Here is a 22,430-nt window from a genome sequence, read left to right on the forward strand (position 1 = left end):
GCCCAGACATGATGAGTTGGAGTAAAAGATAAAAATAACGATAATAAAAGATAATAAATAACGATCCGTTTTCCATAGTTTTTAATAAATTATGCCCACCGTCTGATCAGTTTTATTACTTTGCCTGGGGCAAGGAGGGGTTTTTCTTTCTATACCATCAGAAGTTTCTTTTTTTTGTAAACTTTTTGGAGTGTTGTTTTTTCCTCAGTGATCAACAGTATTGAGTGTTGTTTCTACCCTATTTTCTTTATTTCTGAATGGAATAGGTAACTCCCTCCACCTCACTTCAGTACACCGCATCTGCTGTTGGTGAACAAACAATGTTATTCTCAAAATTGACATTGCGGTTTTCTTCTTTCAGAGCCTTATCCTGAGGCAAACTGGGCCATGGCCTGAATAGCATCGCCTCTGCTTGGAGGAAACTTGGATTCGACTTGGAATTTCGAGAATGTTGGTCAAAGCGTGTAAAAAATATGTGTGTGTGGGGGGAGGGGGAACCACACACACACACACACACACACACACACACACGCGCGCAAGTACTTACGTCAATGAAGTGATATTGCAGAGTAAAAAAAAAATTTCCCCTGAAAAAAGAAAAAATGATTCTGGAAACTTGAAGAGGAGGAAAAAAAAAAAAGGACGCATTTTCTAAAACGTTAGAGAACGCTTGAAATGACACCAAAATGGAGGACGTGTCATTGAGAAGAAATAAAGAAATATAAGTTTTTTCTATTTCTCCTCTAAGAGACGTGTTCTCCTAAAGGAGGACGAATGGTAACTCTACTCACATCTGACTTGGGAAATCTGGTAACCCCTTCAGGACTTTTTCTGTGGAGAGGTGATGACTAAATTTTATTGATACAAAAAGAAATTAGGATTTTATATTCGAATGCAGAACATATAGAGTCATCACTAGGGTGACCATAATACTGTATTTCCCGGGACAGTCTCACTTTTTTCTGTTCATTCCGACTTTTTTTGCCAAAAAACGTCCCTGTTTTTCAAGTATTTTCAAAGAAGCGAACTTGACTTTTTATTTTTCATTGAAATCAAAAACTGTTTTTCAACTCACAAATTAAAAATGATAATTTACTGTAAATAAAATATTGATCTGTTGTTTGTCATGGTGAACGTTTCATTTCGTGGGATTCATTTTGATCTACTGCAGTTTGCAGTAATGTTTAGCCCGATAGTGGCAATTTTATCATGATTTTAGCAATACTTGGCAACTTTGCTTACTTTTGGCATAATTTTTGGCAATAATTGGCAATGTCCCGTATTTTTCCGTGTTTGGAATCCTAGTTTTCCGTATTTCTTTCGAGGGAATATTTCAGTCTAGTTATCACTAGAAATTGCCAATTATTCTTGAATGAATATTTCAACAGGCAGAACATAAAGAGCAAAAGCAAATCACTGTGGATTGAAGTGAACAATAAGAAAAATAAGAAATGCTGAGCATAGCAAATATGTATGTGAAAAGGCTTCATTGTCAAAACAGAATTGTCATGTCTGGAAAATTATTTCCCTCCACGATTATGCTGAAGATCACCAACAATCTTCTTTAAAAAAAAGGACCTTTGTCAGGACAAAATGGGACACAGACTTGAATATTAATATGCAAACACATACTAGAGTTGTCAATTACTTCGAAAACTGAGAAAGGAGGATGCCTGCGCGCACACTCTTGATAGGGTCACCATTTAAGTTTCACAACAGACGACGCCACTATATCCAAAAACACGCACGCACGCGCACACCCCCCCCCTCTTAATAATTTTTTCTTCTAAAAAAATGAAAAAGGAACAAATAACAACCAGTCACCCTTCCCTTACGATGGATTAACTTTTCCCACCGTCTCTGGTTAGTTTTATTGCCTTTCCTTCAACATGGCAAGAGGTTTTCTTTGGCCAACAACCTTGTGTTTTGTTATATTTATTGGCATTTCTGAAAGCTTCCATAGTCCCTCTCAGCTCTACCATCACAATTTTTCTTTCTTTTGTCAGTGTTGCTTTTGTACCAAAGAATCAGCATTGAGTGTTGCTTGCATCCTATTTTCCTTCCTTTCTGACGGAAAGAGGTGACACTCCCCTCTCATGGCCTCCATAAGGGTGGAGCTGACAGGGCCCCCAGGACAATAACCACAATGGTTTGTTTATAGTCATGTTATAAATTTACTAGAAGGATTTTTCAGAAGGGCTCATGAAAAGTCTAGCTTGGGGGCCAACCAAAGATCAAAACTTGGGTGGGGGGGGGGAGGCTCTGCTTTAGGATGTGAGGGCCCCTCCTTAAATATTTTGCTACACCGCATTAGCTATTGCTAGAACAAACAATGGTATCTTCAAAATGGATGTTGCGGGTTTCTTCTTGCAGAGCTGTTTTTCGGACTCTCTTATCTGTTATCCTGGCACAAGCTAGGGCGTGGTTAACATAGTGTCTGTCCTACATGGAGGAAACTCTTGGATTCTTCTATTCTGAGAATTGGACAGAGAGAGTAAAAATGTGTGTGTGTGTGTGTGTGTGTGTGTGGGGGGGGGGGGTAATCATGAAACACACTCATATCAATGAAGATATATATGCTTCACCGTGAAAATAATTCCGGTAACCTGAAAAGGAGGACAAAAGAACGAATTTTCCGAATATTGGAGAACGCTTGGAATGTCATCAAAAAGGAGGATGTCTGGTAACCCTAACACACTCACATGAATATTAATATTCATCTCACACGTATTCATTATTTTCAAGAGGCACGTAACTAGGTTGGGGCAACCGGGGCACTGCGCCAGAGCCGAAAATGGGGGAATCCACAAAAATTTTTCATAATAAATCCCTTTCAGTAGGGACACCAAGAAAAAGTCTGCCCCGGGACCCCGAGAAGGCGCGCTACGGCCCTAATTTTCAATCTTTTTTTTCTTTTTTGAGTGAAACACATTTTAATTACTAGACAGCACACAGATGCATGGGCGTACCCAGTGAGAGACAGAGGCAGAGAAATTAAAGTGTAGTAATTGACACACGTCACACACGTATCAATTTAGTATCTGTGAGTGCCCTCCTGTAGTTCAGATCCTGAGTACACCCTTGCACAGATGTGTAGTAGCTCTTCATTCACTGCCTATTGGTAAGGGTTGACTGCTTTGAATATTTAGCAATTTCACCCACGATGCGCAACTTCAACAATTAGGAAAAAATATCCCTTCTCAAATTGTGTAGCTTTGACCCAACGTCAATAGATGGCAGCATAGGAATCAAGATTTGTGCAAAATGCTAATTTGACATTTTTCCCCATTGTACGGATAAAACACAAGCTGAAGATCAATCATCATGTTTTTGATTTTATGAGTTTTTGATTGATTTTTTCTCATTTCAATGTATGAAGGAAAGACTTTTCCCTGGATATTATGTTGAGGTAGAATCGGAAAGGAAAAAAATAAATTTCATAAAAATTTGTTTCTCAGTTTGTAGGCGTACACGGCTTTAACCAACACCTCCTCGAGATAGAAGGCTTCGCAGTTTGCTTGTGACGTCAGTAAGTAGTCCATTTTCCCCTCAGAATATTCAGTGAAAAAAATTCCCTGCTCGTGCCAGTATCATCGTTATGAAGAAAAGAAATGATCGGGCTCAGAATCGGCGATTTCTATGCCCCACATCCAACCACTATGCGGTATTTGTGAGCCAATCAGGAAGATTCTACGCCAAAATATTGTTAATTTTTGGCGTGAAATCGTGTTTCTTCTGATTCTACGCCAAAATAAGAAGAAACGAAATAGGATGCTGTGTTTCAAAATGTGGCAAAATTGCTGGGTAGTCTGAATTACGTTTAGGTAGCCTGAATGACGTTTATGGCAAACACTGCAGAGGCCTTCTGTCTCTAGGAGGTGCTGCTTTAACACGCGTTACTGATTTCAATTCATCTTGCTTGTAAATAAGCACCCACTCATCCTTATATTGTGACGTTGACATGCCACTTCTACTACTAAAACGCACATGCGCTTCGTGAACAATTCTTCTGAAACCTATAATGGATTGTCGCATGTCAGAATGAGCAGCATGTGTGTTGTGAACAACTGTCAAATTTTTTTCTGAGGAATGCTTGTCAAGGAGTTATGCTATTATTACTTAATCGTACATGCACCTCATACATATTTCTCTACGGAATTTCTAACGAATTGGTACATGCCAGAATGTGTGTTCTGAGTGTAGGAGTATCCCCAGCGTACTTATGTTGTCAGAGCCATGCTTGTTCCCTGTTACTGCTGGTGCTACCATCTGTCTTCCGTGTTTTGAAGTGAAGATGGCATACGCTTGAATTTTTCGTGTTATGCTAGTATCATGCCTGCTCTCTGCCGAAAAACTTTTTCAAATGAGAGACCGGTTCGCATTCACGCCTCGAAGTTAGAAAACCGCAGGACAACAACTTCAACCGACCACCACTGTGCATCAACAAAGGTTCGAACCTGGACCCTCATGATGAGAGTCCAGCACGATGACCATTCGACTGAACAGCGGCTTCAAGGAGTGCTGCCATCTGTCTTCTGAATTGAGAAGCAAACATCTCAGCAGTCTGTGTTACCTGCATCGCATACTATGCGGGGATTTTAAATGTTGCAGGCCTCTGTGGAATGACTTTTAGAAATGGGAGATCGGCTCGCGCGTGCGAATTTTAATTTTGAAGCTGAAAAATACAGAAAACCAATTCCAGTGGACTACGGCCTACACCATATTGACAGTCAGCGCAACTGTTGCGAAAAGCGACTCAAAGCGTCTGTAGTATGCGCGCATGCGCCACGTTGGTAGGAAACCTAGATTATATATATATATATAAACTTGGAGCAATTCCATATTGACAGTTTAGCACTTTCATAACAGGGCATTTACTTTTGAATACCTTCAGTCCGGCACCTGTACTTTTTCCATAAAAGCTATACAGGGCGAAAGGGAGCGGCAAAATCGCTCCCCACCCAGTTACTAATCTCTCTGCCCTATATCATATTTTCAAAAACGATATTTATATTTTCTGGATTCCCTCAAAAACCAGATGAAATTTTCGAATGGCCCAGAGTTTGTGAACCCACGCTCTAGCAAATATCTCAATTTTATGGTTTTGGTTATTGATACTTCCAATATTAGATTTCATCTCTTTTCTTAAATATTCCATTTTGCATATGTATGTACAACACGGTACATGAAGTCAACATATGACGAAGTGTTTTCATTGTGATTTATACGGACACACAGAGAGTAAATGCCTTTAAGCCGCTACAGGAATCCAGACAGTACTTTGGAATCTGTAATCGAGATCACCCTGAATTTTTCAAAGGAAAAAGAAAAGGGCGTAATGTTCTTCTATGGCCATCCTCTTACTCTTGGAAGGAATAACAGCAATCAGCATTTTTCATTTTCTTTCCTTTTCTCTGCCTAAGAAAATATTGTCCATTTGAATAATTCAAACCTCAATATGTCGAAATTGCGGTCCTCCCCCTCCACTCTCTTCAAGACATACGTGACCGCACACACACTTTCCAAGAGCCAGGAGCCAACTTTCCTTTCCCACCAAAAAATAAAATGAAAATAAAAATATATATATATGTGTATATATAAATGTTTTTCTCGATGTTTGCTCGGCTCTAAAATATTTTACCTCATAAGCACTTTTAGTATTTCGTAACGTGAGAGGAAGTGGGTTTAGTGTTACCTTCAGCTGTAACTATAATAAAAAAAAAGTGGGTAGGAGGGAGGAATCGAAATCTGTGGCCATTTGCATTCGGAATGTAATGGCCAGATTCGGGATCAGGAGATTTCTAGGGTATAAGATGGATGCCCGGAACGTGCCGGAAATTCAATTTCTAGACGGGTCCATTCGTTTGTTGGAGCGAATTTCCTATGGGGCATATTTAAGGATACGTATATTTTTCTTTAAGGAAAAAGATGCTGATAAGCCCCTGGGCTAAAATGAACACGTGAATGTGAACACATTACCACTTGATCAGGAGCTGGGTTGGATGGAGACCCGAGAGAGCGAGAGAAAAATTCCTACATCGAAATGAAATCGAAGAGATTAGTTTCGAAATTGAACGGGCGAGAAAGTCTTAAAGGGCAAATGTTAATTCGTTAAGGAATCTTTAATAGATTTTTATTTCTTCTTCTTTTAGTTTGGTTTTTCTTAGGGTTAGATGAGGGTTCATAACGAGATAATTTGTTCATGAGCGAGAAATGTTTTCGTGCCCTCACAGGCCAAGTAACGCAATTTTCCAGTTTCAGTGCTGGTGACATTAAACGTAAAGATTACAGCGTGAGTCTGGTGGCCGTTGTACGGTCGCGTGGGCATCGTGATGGACTCTCATTATGAGGATCCGGGTTCAAATGCTGTTGGCAGCACAGTGGTGGTCTCGGCCGAAGTTGGTTTTCTGCGGTTTTTAAACTTCTAAGAGCGGACGAGAGCCGGTCTTCTATTTAAAAAAGTCTTTCTGCAGAGAGTGGGTAGACCTTCAACGCGCTACTTCCTTGACACGAAAATTCGAAATTTATCATCTTAATTTCAAAATATGGAAGACAGATGGTAGCACCAGTAGCAACAGGAAGCAAGCATAACTCTGACAACATAAATACGTCGGGCTTATAAATAAACTTAGAACACGCATTCCGGCATGTACCAAATCACTAGATAAACCCTAGAGAACTGTGTACGAAGCGCATGCACAGTTAAGTAGCAGCAGTAGTTTGAGTCTGGTGATATCTACTATGCATGTATAGGACATTCACGATTCCGTTTATAGAATGGGCCAGAAAGTCAAGCCCATATGGAAACGAACGAAAAAATCACCAAGGAACATATTGATGCAAATACCATTCCAAAGCGTGAAAGGGTATTTTTGATGAGGCCGATGAAGAGGTTCTCAAACTTTAGTCACCCGCGGCTCCTTGCTTAAATCAACATTCATCTTCGGCTCCCCGTTAGGCTAACAAAGACCGGAACCTCTTGAAAGACCGGGCAGACGCGTTCTCCAGCATGACCCAATACGCTCCAAGGTTAGTCATGGGCGAATAGTGTAGCCGCTCCACCACTGGCAATGATCGTCGATTAATGAATCTTCTCAATGAATCTCAATGATCGTGGCAATGAATACGATGTTGAAACAAACGCATTTTTGGAATTTCGTGTGGTTCTCCCATTTGATCAGTCAGACACAGTGACACTTTTTTTCTTCCTTTCCATCGAAAAGATGTTTTTGTATCTTAATTGAAATAGATACCCTGTGACATAATATACATAATTCAAATAATATCCCTTGACGAAGTTTTTCTTCCCATTCACTATTGACGATAATCATATTCAGCTTGATATCTCTAGGATAAAGGGTAAACAACTGATCGATCAGAGAATATCGACGTCTCGTCCCATCTGATAAGTCGATTTCTTTCTCCGTCAGGTCTGTTTTTTGTTCAATATTCGAGTAAGAGTCAGTTACCAGTCCGTTTAATACGACTGAAACGTTAAGATCAATCAACACTGAGAATTATTGATGATATTTAACGCCCCGACGTCCAGGCGTGCATCTGACAGGTGAGAATAAGGACAATTTAGGAATGAATTTCTTTCTGAGGGACTAGCCCGGATATATATACTGTCTACCCTTTTAGAATTCTCTGCATCTGCTTAGATTCGGTTTAACTTTTATTTTTGCCTCTCTGGTTCGTTCAAACCAGTTCCATTCTTGAAATAGTGCAAGAAAAACATTAAAATTGTTGCACGATATATCTGTGAGATACATGCGATCAATTACGCCACCTTTTCCCGTCACAGTTGATACATTTACTATAACTATTTGTACAGTTCGTTTAAAAAGTTTAGATAATGAACTTTTATTAAAATAACAAGAAAAATAAGGTGAGTAAAATTATCACATTTTAATGGGTAATACCTGTAGCATTTCTATAGATTCATAGAAAAAAAATTTCTACGAATGAACATTTTTTTAGAATATTTATAATATCGAAAATGCAAAAACAAAAATTACAGGCTTTTAATATAACTAATAGATTTTCATTTTTTACTAACAGCTTCAAACACACTATCCTTCATGGATCTAATTAAATGCTGTAGGGTTTCAACATCAAAACTGTACCATGCTTCCTCGATAGAGCTCTTCAAGTCATCAACAGTCGAGCACTGTATTTCATTTGCAAACACATTTATCTTAAGTATACCCCATACATTAATAAATGGTATTCAAGTCAGGACTCATCGATAGCCAGCCTAAAACCGATACATTTTTCCGATTAAAGAGCTGTCTTGTGGCAGCAGATATTTGAATAGACATGTTATATTGTTGAAAAGTTTGGTCCTTCGAAATCTTCTCCAATCAGTAGCGAATTGTCCTCGAGGATCTCCTTTAAGCATCAGAGAGTTTAGACGAACAATTCGAAAAGTTAAGGAAACCCGACCATTAGAAGCAAATGCTGCTCACACCACTATCGAAGCTACACCTTACTGTCCGCTGAAAACATCCGTCTGGAACATGTGAGTTCCATTGTTTTGCACCACTAAATATGATACAAGCTCCATAAAACATATGGTTGTGGCCCATTTCAGTTCCTCTTCTGTATCTCTCTTTAGTGATTTCTTGTGAGAGGCGATTAGAAAGAGCACTCTTTATGAATCAAATACAAGCTTCTCTGATCTGTGTATGAACTGTATCTGTTGACATTTTCACTCCAGAATCTTTCATAATTTCACGCAAGGTAATTTTTTGCATTGAAGCCAACCTTCCAACGGTTGTGTTTTCGCGTAAGCTTGTATTACGTTGCCTACCACAAACAGGTATTGGCTTTTGGGACAGACGTTGGGTCAATACACGTCAGACACTTCATTTCAACCTGCTCAAAGTAATAGCAAGGGCTTTTACGGCTTTTGTCTTTGCTTTCAAATGAAGGACTCGAAGAATTTCATCGTGCAAAATATGCGACGACTTTGGCATTTTTTTAAAATGAAAATCATACCGATATCTTTCCATTTTTATACTATCACGTCTCTGATACGCCGTATAGACCTAGTATACGAAATATGCATATAAAAGGAAGTTTTTCTAAGCATTTGAGACAGCTGTTTTTCAAAACTTTGACGATGACCGAAGTTTAAAGTAGGTTTTTGCATTCTGATCACAAGCAAAAAAATGAAATCAAATACTGAAACGGTATCCATGGCGCAGCAAAAAATCAATAGCGTCTAAACTTTTGAGACGGATTGTAAGTAGCTACCCAAACACGTGCCAGAATGCAATTTGAGTACCCCAACAATTGAAGGTTGATATTGGATTCACAATACCAAATCTTGACAACGGGAAAGATGCATAACAAAATTAAGATGTTGATGACACTATCAATAAAACCGAAAATGTTCCAGATGAAAACTAGAGGGTTTTAGAAAAGACACCAATTTTGACGATGCAACGAAACTAAATAGATATGGCATGAATATTTCATTTACCTTCTGGGGGGATACTCTTGCATCGGCCCATAGAATAAAAAGCAATAACTAATCTACCCCAATAAATAAATTACCATATAAAAAACCGTCGCCATGACCCGTGGAGACCGATGGCATGTTAAGAATGAGGAATTATTATAATATTCATTACATTAGCACTCAATTAGAAACATTTATTTTGATTTAATGCCACTATTTGAGGTTAATGCTGTAGTCTTGCCCTTTTATATTCAAGAGCATGAATATAGAATGAGAACAGGAATGTAATATATATTGTACAGACAGTATAAGTTTCGCATCTCCCTTAAAATTTTAAATACGTAGGCCTATAGGGCAAAATAAAAGATAGAAAAGGACGCAAGCTGCTCTATATATTACTTGCTTTATTTTTCTTCTCTCTCTGTGTTCGAAAGTATTCATGAGACGTGTACTTACTTCATGCATAATGCATCGCATTGGCAAATTTTTCGTTCTTTTCGCACTGAAGGCAGCGAAATTTACAGGAGTGTGATAAAACGAAATTTACTTTCTTTTTTTCACGTTAAAAGTTTCGCATATACGTGATAGTTATTAGTAGTATATAGGTGAGATCGAGTTTAAATTTTTCCGGAGATGAGTTGTGCCGGAACTGTGCCAGAGAGTAGCCTACCTGGTGTTGAAGTGAGCGCTGCCATCTGCATTTCAAACTGTGAGTGATGTGTAATGATTGAATATTAGTACCGATGCGGTATCTGTTGCTCTCTGTGACAGGATGTTTTCAATTCCATGGCTCATATTTACGCCTCAAAATTTAGAAACCACTTAACGAAACGTGTGCTGACCAACGACCATGCGGTTGCTTAATCGAACCCACGACGCAGAGCTGGCACAATGCTGACGCGTCTAGACGGTGTTGGATCGTCTGTCGACATTGAGACAATTTATTACCGTTTCACCGTAGAAGAGCTGAGCTGTGTCGGAATTGTGTTGGTGTACATACAACGCTGTGTGTACGTAGCGTTGTGGGTGTTCAGCAGATGCACGCATCAACTTCAAGCTGTGAATACGAGCCGATCTCCCGTTAAAAAAAGTCTCGCCACAGAGAACAGACCTAATACGGTACAGATAGAATACTTTAGCACCACCATCATCATCATCTGCATCCAGATTATTCCATTCATATGCACACTTGCGGCACAACCCATTCGGTAGTAAATTGCCCATGGGGGTAGACCGATGTGCTCGGTTTGTAAGAAAGAAAAGAAAGCAAATTTGCGATTCGAAGGTTGAAACCAAATTCAGCAGACCGGATAGGAGTATGACGTATTCACATGCATAGTTTAGTTTCATTTCATTGACTTGCCCGAATAGTAAATGACATATTTTTGGAAGAAAGGGGTTTGCAGCAGCTTTTGGAGATTTTTTATTAGCTTTTTTATTTTTTAGCAGCTTTTTTATTCATATCTCTTAACCAAGCAGCATTCTTGAAGAAAGGTTGATAAAGTAAGAAGTAGACAGAAATCTTTCCAGAAGCTTTCCTCCAGTAAAAAGTTGTTAATTTTTTATGCTCCTTCGTTTACTCACTAACTTGAGATTCACATAAATCTACCTCTTTCATATAACTCGCAGGCTTTCCATTATATCACAAGGTATATAATATGCATAGCATATCTCCACCATATTAAAGCTAAAACTCGGAATAATTACTTAAAAAGAAAGTTTCTTTTTTTCACTTCGAAGTGCGAATCACATATTGATTTATATTCTCGGTTTCGTTTCTTTTCTTCTAAAGATGAACATCTTTCCAATGTTTTTAAAAGGGAGGAAAATAAATGGGATCGAAACGTGCGGAACTTTTCCATTTCACGCGATTAAAATTCGCTTAAATCTTCATTTCCACGTACGTAGTTCGAAAGAAACTCGCAAAAAAAAAGAACATTCTAGAAAAGAGAGAGAAAAAAATTGATTTGAACCAGTTTAATCTTGGAAAATTCCTGCGAATGAAATAGATATTGCTTTGTTCTATCCTTTTCTATTTTATTTCTCGGGAATATTAACTCCTCTACAACTTAATTATAACTAGAAACGAAAATAAAAGTAGTTTAACGGACTTATTTCAATTTATTTTAGTACGTATTCTATAAGGCATTAATTCATTAATTCAGATTGTTTTTGCTATGGATGTATCATTATATGAATGCTTTTTTTAATCTCCAGAATGCTCCCATCATCCGCAGATGATCAGCGTAGTAGACTGCTCAATCATCCGGTGATGATTTGGATTTTTTTCCCTTTCAACATGAAGTTCTTAAAATGACGTATAGATGGCGAACGCATATAACATCTAGTTCTTTTTTATTTTTTCATTATTTATACGTTTTCTAACGGATCTGCTTGTACTAAATAGGATGGGTGTGCATTGTTGACTAGTGCCGATCACTAGTGGAGTGTCTGCTTACCACCAATCGCTATTTTGTCGGTGACCGTGGGTTCGAACCCAGAGATTCTCTGTCTGTATTGTAAATTTTTTTTTCGATTGTATTACATAGTGAAAGCTATACGAAACGGAACGTCAAGAGACTGAAATAATATCCCACTTTAGACAGGTTTCCGTTTTATAAAAGTGCACATAGAATCAATCACTGAGAAGGGACTATTTTTTAATTCCGTCTAAGACAGGTTTCCGTATCATGCAGTGTCCATCTTAGGTAGTTTTCACTGCATTTGCAACGTATGAGTTTGATATCTATCTTTCACAAAAGACAACTGACAAAAAGGTTTTTTTTTTTATTCTGCCGTTTTGAGAGAAGCATTTCTCTGACTATTCCCGCAGCCTAAGGGTTAACTAAATGATCAGGGAAAGAGAAGGTGTAAGTTTTTCCCTTGGGGTCAATCATACTCTGAAAACAATTTGGAGGGGGGGGGGGATAGGAATAACGAGTCATCTGAGAAACGTTCTGCATGAGGGTATAAAATAATAAAAATTGAATTAGATGGGGGGAATGGATCCGGAGTCACCCAGCACCTCCTAGAGATAGAAGGCTCCACAGTTTGCTTGTGACGTCAGTAAGTAGTCCATTTTTCCTCAGACTATTCAGGAAAAAAAATTCCCTGCTCGTGCCAGTATCATCGTTGTGAGGAAAATAAATGATCGGGCTCAGAATTGGCGATTTCTATGCCTCACATCCAATTACTATGCGGTATTTGTGAGCCAATCAGAAAGATTCTACGCCAAAATAAAAAGAGACGAAATAGGATGCTGTGTTTCAAAATGGGGCAAACTTGCTAGGTAGTCTGAATAATGTTTATGGCAAACACTGCTGAGGCCTTCTATCTCTAGGAGGTGCTGAGTTACCTCGTTTAAAAGAGTCGATGCCAAAAAATGTGAAATTCTTCGTATGCGTTCTCAGGTAAACTGCAGATAAACTTGGTATGCAAGAGGGCCTAGGTTCGTGTCCCGGCGGAGACAAGATGACTTTTTTTGCTGAGTTCACCTCAGCATAATATCTAGAAAATAAAATGTTACCTTGCTAGATGAACTATTCTCCGACTTACGTACTTTTCGAGCTATGAATCAAATTTTGTTTTAGCTCTCTTAGCGAATCTCAGATCTACTTAGGGGATATTCGGAGAACTTTTTTAATCAGACTCTTCCTGCTTTCCCCATTTTGTTTGTAGAATTAAGTGTTTTCAAGTTATACTGTTTACCATTCATCTTATGTGCCATTTATATCAGTAGTTCCGAGACTTACATATCATGAAAAATTCAGGCACTTGCCATTTTCTCTTCACAATGTGGATGGCAGCATCAGTAAACGAAACAAGCATAACTCTAACAATATAAATACGTTAGGGTCAGGCTTATAGACTCGCACACACATCAGATATTTCTCATAATTCTACATAGTTTGTTCATAAAGCACACTTTGCTGAAAAAAAAAAAGGATTCGTTTGATGTTTGTTTGTGTGACATCGTAGCTTGTTTTGGAGAATGAAGTGGGTACCATATCGATGAAGAAGTCGTATTACAACTTCGAAACAAGAACTTCTCAAAAATGCCACAATTTACTTTACGGAATAGAAATTATAACACCTCTAAAAGTTTTGTGGTTATGTTCATAAACTTCCGATCATGTGGATATGGGTTTGGTTCTTCCTAGCTGGAGTATGAATGTAATATTTTTCTGGATGATCAGGTTTGAATCTCAGCTTTAAGTGCAGCTGAAATCGGCCAAAAGCCGTCGTAATTCTTTATAACTTTAACGAATACCCCTAAAGCCTAATCTTACCAAAAAATGAATTATCGAAATATATAAAAATAAAAAGGTTAAAAAAAAAATATCTTTCCTTCTAGATTTATTTAATCTCTTCAAAGATTACGATCTACTGGTCCAATAGTTACGATATTAACCGAAAAATATATAGGATAAGTTCGAATTTTTCTCCTAAAGTTAGGAGGAATTCCTTCTTATCAGCGTTATAAGATTGAGAAAAAAATAAAATAAATTCTCTCGTAATATAATAATTTCATCGTAAGTATCCGCTTATATGTACGTATCGTGGGATCAGGCCGAGCAATTTCTTTGCAAATTAGGGGAACCCCGAGGCAAAGTAAAAAAAAAGATAATCCTTCCCTCTTTTAACTTTTTTTCCCCATCGGAATTTTTTTTTCTTCCGATTTTCCAGATAGAAATCTCTTCGAAATTTCTTTTGTGGGAGGAAAAGTATCCGAAATGACATTTGTGTCGTGGAAATTTTCCGAAAATGCCTTTTCTTTAATATCAGATATTTACGATATTCTTTGGATATGTGATTTGGCGATCAGTACATCACAAGTAATAATAATAATGGTATAGAGAGACGGTATATATAAATTCTTCCTCTATACATACATTAAATAGACTGAGTATTCAGAGAGACCCATTTTTCCGCCTCTTTTCAGTAATGGTTGCTCCGGGATAAGTTTATTACAATTGACTTCCGTTTCCTCTTTTCCCGTCCTTATACATAGCACAGTGCCGAAAACACTTCAAAAACAATATTCTTAATGCGTAGCTGATTTTTACTTTCTGCCCGAGGAGAAACTCCCTTGAAATTTCCGGTCTTCCTTCGATTCATTCAGGAATTGATTCCGCATTTCTCCTCCTGGATGATTCGATCTAACTCATAACCTGTCATACGTTATTTTCTCATTGATATGCAGGTTACATTAGTGTGTATGCGTATATCGAAGTGTGTCCCGGAATAAAAATTCTGCGATTGATTCTAAGATTATTAAATCATTGATTCTTACGGGCTCGTGTCGGTTAAGTACGATTTAACCCTTTCCCGTAAGGCTTATAGTAACAAATTTGGATGATCTCTATTTGAAGTATCTGGGGTAATTCTAAAAAACGGGTTCCTTGTTTGCATGTTAGAAATAAAAGGGGAAACAGTACAGTATATATAGATTACTCTTTCGCCCTTACCCTTTTTTTCCTACCCCCCCCCCCATGTGTTTGTTCTCTTTCACTCTTATAGTAGGAAAATACATTATATTATGTGTAGAGAGGAAAAAAAATCACTGAATAGGATTATAGAAAAAACGAGAAGAAAAACAACTTCATTCATATGGTCACAATGAAGCTTCGCGATGATGAGAAAAAAGGGAAAAAAAACTGGGAGAGCTGGAATGAGTCATTTTCATTTGCGTTTAGCTGAGATATCTCATCCCTGATCGTTAAGCGGTTAAAGTTATAAAATATTTCCTCTAATTCCAATACAACACAGTTTGCATAGTAAAATTTCATGATTAACGATATATCAAAAGCTTTTGAAATATCTGCACATATTGCGATTGTTCCATTGTTATATGTGTAATAAAATTCTAAATAAAAATTAAAAAAGAAAATTTAGCTTTGATGAAAATCTGAAGTTAATGGCAGAAATAATTGGAAATTAATGAGAGAAATTATCCGGAATCAATGAAAATTCAAAAAATTACGAAAGAGAAATCATTCTAAACTTGAGACGACATAGCTCGCGGAAGGACCCCGCGATTACTTTTGCACCAGGCCCCACGTCTGGTAAGGGCTTCCCTGGTGGAACTTTATGAAGGTGCCATCTGTCAATACGGAAACTACTGGTCGCGTAGAAAAGTGCGCGTTTCGTTTTATATATTTCGTTTACTCCGAATGAGGGTTGTGTTTGAAGAGTTCGAGCAGTCTTTGCGAAATAGGAATATGGACGAGGTGCATGTGCGGTTTAGTAGTAGTAGTCTTTGCGAAGTACCTTAAATTTTTGATCGCATTTTTTAAAAAAAAAACAAAACACAATAATAATGAAGTTTTTGTTCTCATTTTGCTTTAAATAATTCTTATTACGCAAATGTGTATCATATATAGACTGTGGCTACATAAGTGAAGCTTCCATGTAGATTAGTCTATAAGAAGAGCTGATATGTGTTCAGCTTTTCATTCCGAAGAAATGAAAAAAAAAGTAATTAATTACAGCCGACAATTTTGAGAAATCACCACCAGATGGTGCGCGTCATACCCGTGAAACAATGTTCTACGAGGACTAATCAATTTATTTTATTGGTGAGACATATTTCACGCAATATATCTCATCATCTTTTCAGACTGTTCTGAAATTCAAACAAACTTTGATTCCGACGTATAAAAGATAATGAGAGGATTTCCCTTCGATATATTCCTCACAAAAGATGGGTCGAAATCGATTCTCTCCCACAAGAAATAAGTTAAAGAAAGTTAGTTATAATAGTTGCAAAGAGAGGGGGGAGGAAAAACTTTATCCACATTTTCACCAAGTTTTGGGGAAATAAACTTTTAAAACCTTCCTTTTACGACTTTTCTCAAAGACCTCGACGCAGTCAAAAGAAGCCCCGAAAAACCGAACGAATTGATACACTGCGAGGTCATAAAATAACCAAAAAGTCTTTAATCGATTTTTCACTCACTAAACCATTCAATAAGTATTTGGCCACTGATAACAAACGTTAACTTTTCGGAAGGGAAGCAAAACTTATCAGCAAACTCTCTTAAAAAGGAGCGACACGAAAGGAAACGACGAGGAGAAGAAAGATCCTAAGGATGGTTATTGCTTTTTGAATGCTTTTCATCTTTTCGAAAATTTTCACCACAGGAAAAACCATAAATCATTTGGTCTCTCTCTCAGGTCGAGTCGATCCATTATATTAATCAGTGCTCCACCTCTAACATCTCTTCCCGAAACCATCCTCATCTTTGAAAAGTATACGACGTTAAATCATTGAAGATAGTTTTTTTATTTTGAAAAATTGTCCTTGGACATTAATTTCAGTCTGGGACCGCCCTTCTTCCTCCATCACTACAGAAGCTTGACAAGAAATTTTCTTCTTAAACGAGGAGTCATCGTAACATATTTCATCTTCAAGTCCATTCTGTAACAAGTTGAACCATTTATATAAGATGTTTCTGTCTTTCTCTTCGTACAATACACAGCCATATAAGCCAAATAAAACTTTTGCCCTATAGAGAACTGCAGTCGACGTTCGTTATACCGACAACACTTTGTAGTGACTATTCCATTACAGCGACCGATACAGTAAGTCCCAAATAATGACTATCCTGTATGTTTTCCTTTCGATATAACGACCGTTTTCAGCAGAACGATTGGGGGTCGTTATAACTAACGTCCATTTTATATCGGTCCTCGACCTGTCCTGATTTTTTCCAGTTGAGAGAGAGAGAACTACTATTATAAAACTACCACATCCTTTGCTATTATTATTATGGTGATACAAAACCATGAACGAGAGTTACCAGCAGTATGAAATGCCATATAGCTGTACAATTTCAGTCTGAGAACAATTTGACATCAAATATCATCTGGAGGAAAATCAGAAAGCACAACAACTTCGTGGTGAGCAGAATTTCGTATCAAATATAATTTGGCGGAAAATCAAAGAACAGAGAAAACTTGAGCAGAGTTTGCAGACTGAACAAAGTTTGGCATCAAACAGCATCTGGCAGCTAATCGAAAAGCACGAAAACTCCTGGCTGAACAAAGCTTAGCATCAAATACAATTTGGTAGACAATCTGAGAAGCATTATAGAATATCTCAGAGCACAACAAACTCACGCTGAGCAGAGTTTAGCATCAAATAGCATCTAGCAGCCAATCGGAAAACATATTAACTGCGGGCTGAGCAGAGTTTGGCATCAAATATAATTTGGTAAAAAATCAGAGAGCACAACAAACCTGGCTCGGGTAGAGTCTGTCATCCAAATAGTAGAAAGATACACTACATGTAGGGAGGGAGATCCACAATATAGAAAGAACGGAGAAAAAAATTTCCTGATACAGAGGTGGAACAGAAACGGCGACGTGACCAAAGAAATAGATTGCTACAGCAGGGAGTTCTACATCGAGGGGGTTAGTGCACCAACCCCTCGGTGGGTATAAGAAAGGCTGCCTTTCGGAATCGGCAATAAATTTTTCTCGGAGTCATCTGATGTGGTCGGCGGCATCAAAACCTAATTTAATAAAAAATTAACTAAGCGGCGCATACCATATTTCCCCTTCATTAGCCGACATGCAAAAAGGGCACCAGATTTTTGAATGGTAGGAGGAGGAGGGGGGGGGGTGTGAATGGTAAACAGATCGCTTGAGTGATCCGCTTCATAGTAGCAGATCACTCAAGTGGCCCGCGACACATTTACAGAACACTTGAGTGACCCCGCGATACAGTTCCAGAGCACTTAAGAGGTCCGCGGCACTTTTGCAGATCGCTTAAGAGAGCTATGGCGCTGTTTCAGATCACCGAAGTGTCTCACGGCATATTTGCAGATCACTTTTGTGACCTGCAACACAGTTCCAGGTCACTCAAGCGGCCAACGTAGTGCAGTTCCCCCATCACTTGACCGACCTGTAGCACAATTTGAGTAATTTGTATTACTCAAGCGGCCCACGGCACTGTCCCGGAGCACTTATTCAAGTGACCTACACTCTCCTAAAGGTGGGGCATCCTTGTTCTAGATTTACGGAAAGAAATAACTCTTTAATCATCGACCGAGAAAGCGAGGCAATCGGAAAAGAAAATGTCCTCTCATCAACAGAAGTGGATCCTCTGTTTGTCCATCAAATCTGAAATGGACAAACTCCTAGAAGAAGTAGTATTTGTTCTCGAGTCCATCTCTCACTCACTGAAGAAGCAGTTTCTTATCTGCTGAAAGCATTTCCTTTCAATTTCCTCTCGATCGCTGTTATATAGAAGAATCCTGAATTAATTTCGAATCATGCATGGTCTTTGAATCCAGCCATTCTGAAGAATTACACGAATTTTTCTGGTCCCCCCCCCCCCCAATCGTTTGATTGTTCACGGAACAATCTGAACAGTATCATCACAGTGCGTGAAAAACGTCATACGTCACAATTTTAATTTTTTTCACGGCATTGAGTGAATAAACGCTAGAACTTATCCTGTTGTCGAGATCTCTTCCATCCCAGCTTCGTGGCAGAGTCCACGTACACTATTATTTGAGTGGATAAAAAATTACAAACATATATACAAAATTATGACAGCATATACTTCCCCGGGCAATTGGGTACATGAATCGTCTTTTGCGCAACAAAAATACTGCTTTAAACGACTTTTTGCAGTAATCGGGGAAATACATTCTGAATATTGAGTAAAAAAGCTGGTGTTAATGATTAATAACTGAGTTATATCATCCTATTAATACACATCAACAACTGCTTATTATCTTAATTTTTTTTTTCATTCACTCTCTAACCCAATCTTATAAAAATTAAATGAAAAAGAGATGTATTTATGCGAAATTAAATTCAAATTAATCAACGTCAGTCCCAAATTAATTCTAATATCCCTTGATTGTTTTTCTTTCAGACTAATGAGACAAGGATGATTGATTTTTCTCAAATATACATCATCAATTATGTTGAGTTGACTCGTTATCAATTAATAGTTTTTACTATGGATTTTACTTTTTTTGAGAGAAAACAATGAAATTGTTTGGTAGGTGAAAAATCCTTTCGGGAAAAGAACGGTATAATATACACGAAGAAGAAAGGAAAAAATCTCGTGGAAAATATTATACGACGTGGAAAAGACAATTACATGTTGAAATGATGTTAAAATCACAAATAAAGTGATCTAAAAATTAGAGTAAAGTATAATTTGAAATAAAGTGACGCAAGTCAAAATTTTCATACAAGCACGTGAGAAAAAATTTGAAAATAAAATTGTATTTTTATTATTATCATGTAGAATAGTGAAGGCCATAACAGGCAATTTTCAAACCGAGGTGGCTTAAACATGTGCATAAAAAGTATGGATACCAAATATAACAAAATTACAGCAACCCAATGTAAATTACGGGGCGTTCATAATTAAAAGACCCTATTTTGAAGTAGTCTGTCTACACGCGGAACCAGTCATCAGAAAAATGTAAAATTTTGTGAAGTACTTGAAGTGACGGAAATTTGTTTCAGGGCAGCGGTTCTCAACCTTTTTTGACTCGCGGAGCCCTTTTCGATCTGCAATTCCTATGGCGGAGCCCCGTAGGCCTATTTTTTGTTTATTCATCATAGTTACTGATTTATTTATGCTATTTAAAATATTTGGATACAAATACAACGCCACAACAGGCAAATTGCTCAACGAGGTGGCTGACTTAAGAACATCATGGATCCCCGAGCCATTTTTTGGAGGCCCTACCTACTACTGCTACACCACACATGCACCCCCCCCCCCCGCCCCAACGAATCGGTACATGCGGGAATGTGCGTGTACGTGTAGTGCAACCTGACGTAAAGTTTTGTTTCTGTGTAATGCTTGTTATGTGTAGTGCTGTCATCTGCCCCCAGTTTTTCTAACTATGAGTGAAGTGTTATGGTTGAATGATTTACCGTTGTAGGACTGTTGCTCTCTGTGGCGAGACTTTTTAACGGGGAGATCGGCTCGCATTTGCGCCTTGAAGTTGGGAACCACAGAAAACCAACTTCAGCCGACCACCACTGTGGGGTTCGAACCCGGATCCTCGCATCACGAGTCCGGCACTATAACCACTCGACCACCACAGCGGCAATTTATATATGTATTTTTTTTTTCAAATTAGTGGCTTTTTTAAAAATTTTACTCGAGCTGCCGCGGAGCCTCTGGGGAGAGCCCCTAGGGCTCCGCGGGGCACCGGTTGAGAACCACTGTTTCAGAGGGGAAAAATTAGTTGCTCATGTCGCCAGCAGTGTTACAGTATCTAGAAACATCTACGGAGATCTTGTTTCTCAATGTGTTTGCTGCTCACAATGACGATAAGTTTACGAAGTCACGCTTTCTTGGTAGTTTTATATAGCATATATCTCGAAAATAATTAACGATACATAATATACTACCCATGGAAAAAAAAGATTATGATTGTCTTATCTGAGTATGTATAGTTTCTCGATTTATCCCAATATGTTTATCGTACTTCTTTTAAAACGTGTCAATTGTGTTAGAATTCACGGCCATTGAAGGTACGCTATTCCATTTATTCACAACCTTATTAGAGATAAACTCTCTGTGATACCAAAACCCTGGAGTTGTCATAAGTTGAATTCATGTTCGTCTGGAGCATCTTCCTATCACTTGGATTCTCGGCTGACCCCATTAGTTTCACGTCATCTGCGAATTCGCTAACAATTCCATCGATACCTTGATAGAGTTTATCGATAAAAAGCGAAAAAATATGGGGCCCAAGGACACTTCCTTGAGGCACTCCACTCTTCACACCTGTCCAATCGGAAAATTACCCGTTCATCATAACCGATGTGACCTATATCTCAACCACGATTCTCAACAAGTTGCCCCCAATCTGAATCTGATGCAAACGCTTCAAGATTTAACCATGTTGGACCCGATCGAACGCGTTCTGAAAATCAAGATAAACAACATCGATGTTTTTGCCTTTTCCCAAAGCCTTTGTCACGTGATCATAGAAGCGAAGGAGGTTAGTTACACATGACTTTCCTTTCCTGAACCCATGCTGGTTATCCGACAATACGTTAATATGGCTGTAATAAGCTAAAAAGTAAATATTTCAAGAAAATGAAATATCACGAACGCATATCGGTTAAAAGCGTCAAAAATTTACAGGTAAAAATATCTTTCAAATTCGAAGTGCAGCCGTGAAATTTCCCGAACATTAATAACGAGAATAATCACAATTATATCCATCAATTGATAAGTTCCAACTTGTTAAACATTTAACAAATATTTTTTAAAGAGTCACAAATACATATGGAAAGTCTCAAGTTCACACAGGGGGAAAACACAAACAAACTTCAATATACTAAACATGCTTCAATATTCTGTACACTTATACTACACATGTAACAAGTTTCGAAAAGTTGAGCGAATAAAAATTTTCCTTAAATTCAAATAAAAAATTTGCAAACCCCTGAAAAAACCGTTTCAATATAAACATTCAGAGCTGAAAAAACCCCATAGGTAAGTCAAGCGAAAAAACCGGTATTCATAGATAAATATCGGAAGTATTCTATATAGGTGGATAGACGAGAATAATGTATTGTCGGATAATCAGCATGGGTTCAGGAAGGGGAAGTCATGTGTAACTAACCTCCTTTGCTTCTATGATTACGTGACTAAGGCTTTGGGTAAGAGCAAAAATGTCGACGTTGTTTACCTTGATTTCCAGAAGGCATTCGATCGGGTCCAACATGGCAAACTCTTGAAGCGTTTACACGAGATTGGAATAGGGGGCAACTTGCTGAATTGGATAGAATCGTGGTTAAGAGATAGGTCGCAACGAGTTATGGTGAACGGGGAATTCTCTGGTTGGACAGACGTCACAAGTGGAGTTCCTCAGGGAAGTGTCCTTGGCCCCATACTTTTTTCACTTTTTATCGACAAACTCGATCAGGGTATCGATGGAATTACTAGCAAATTCGCAGATGATGTGAA

This window comes from Pholcus phalangioides, unplaced genomic scaffold (assembly GCF_987345545.1).
Source record: "Pholcus phalangioides strain wild (caught in Gottingen) unplaced genomic scaffold, Ppha-v1.0 ptg000018l_1, whole genome shotgun sequence".
NCBI lineage: Eukaryota > Metazoa > Arthropoda > Arachnida > Araneae > Pholcidae > Pholcus > Pholcus phalangioides.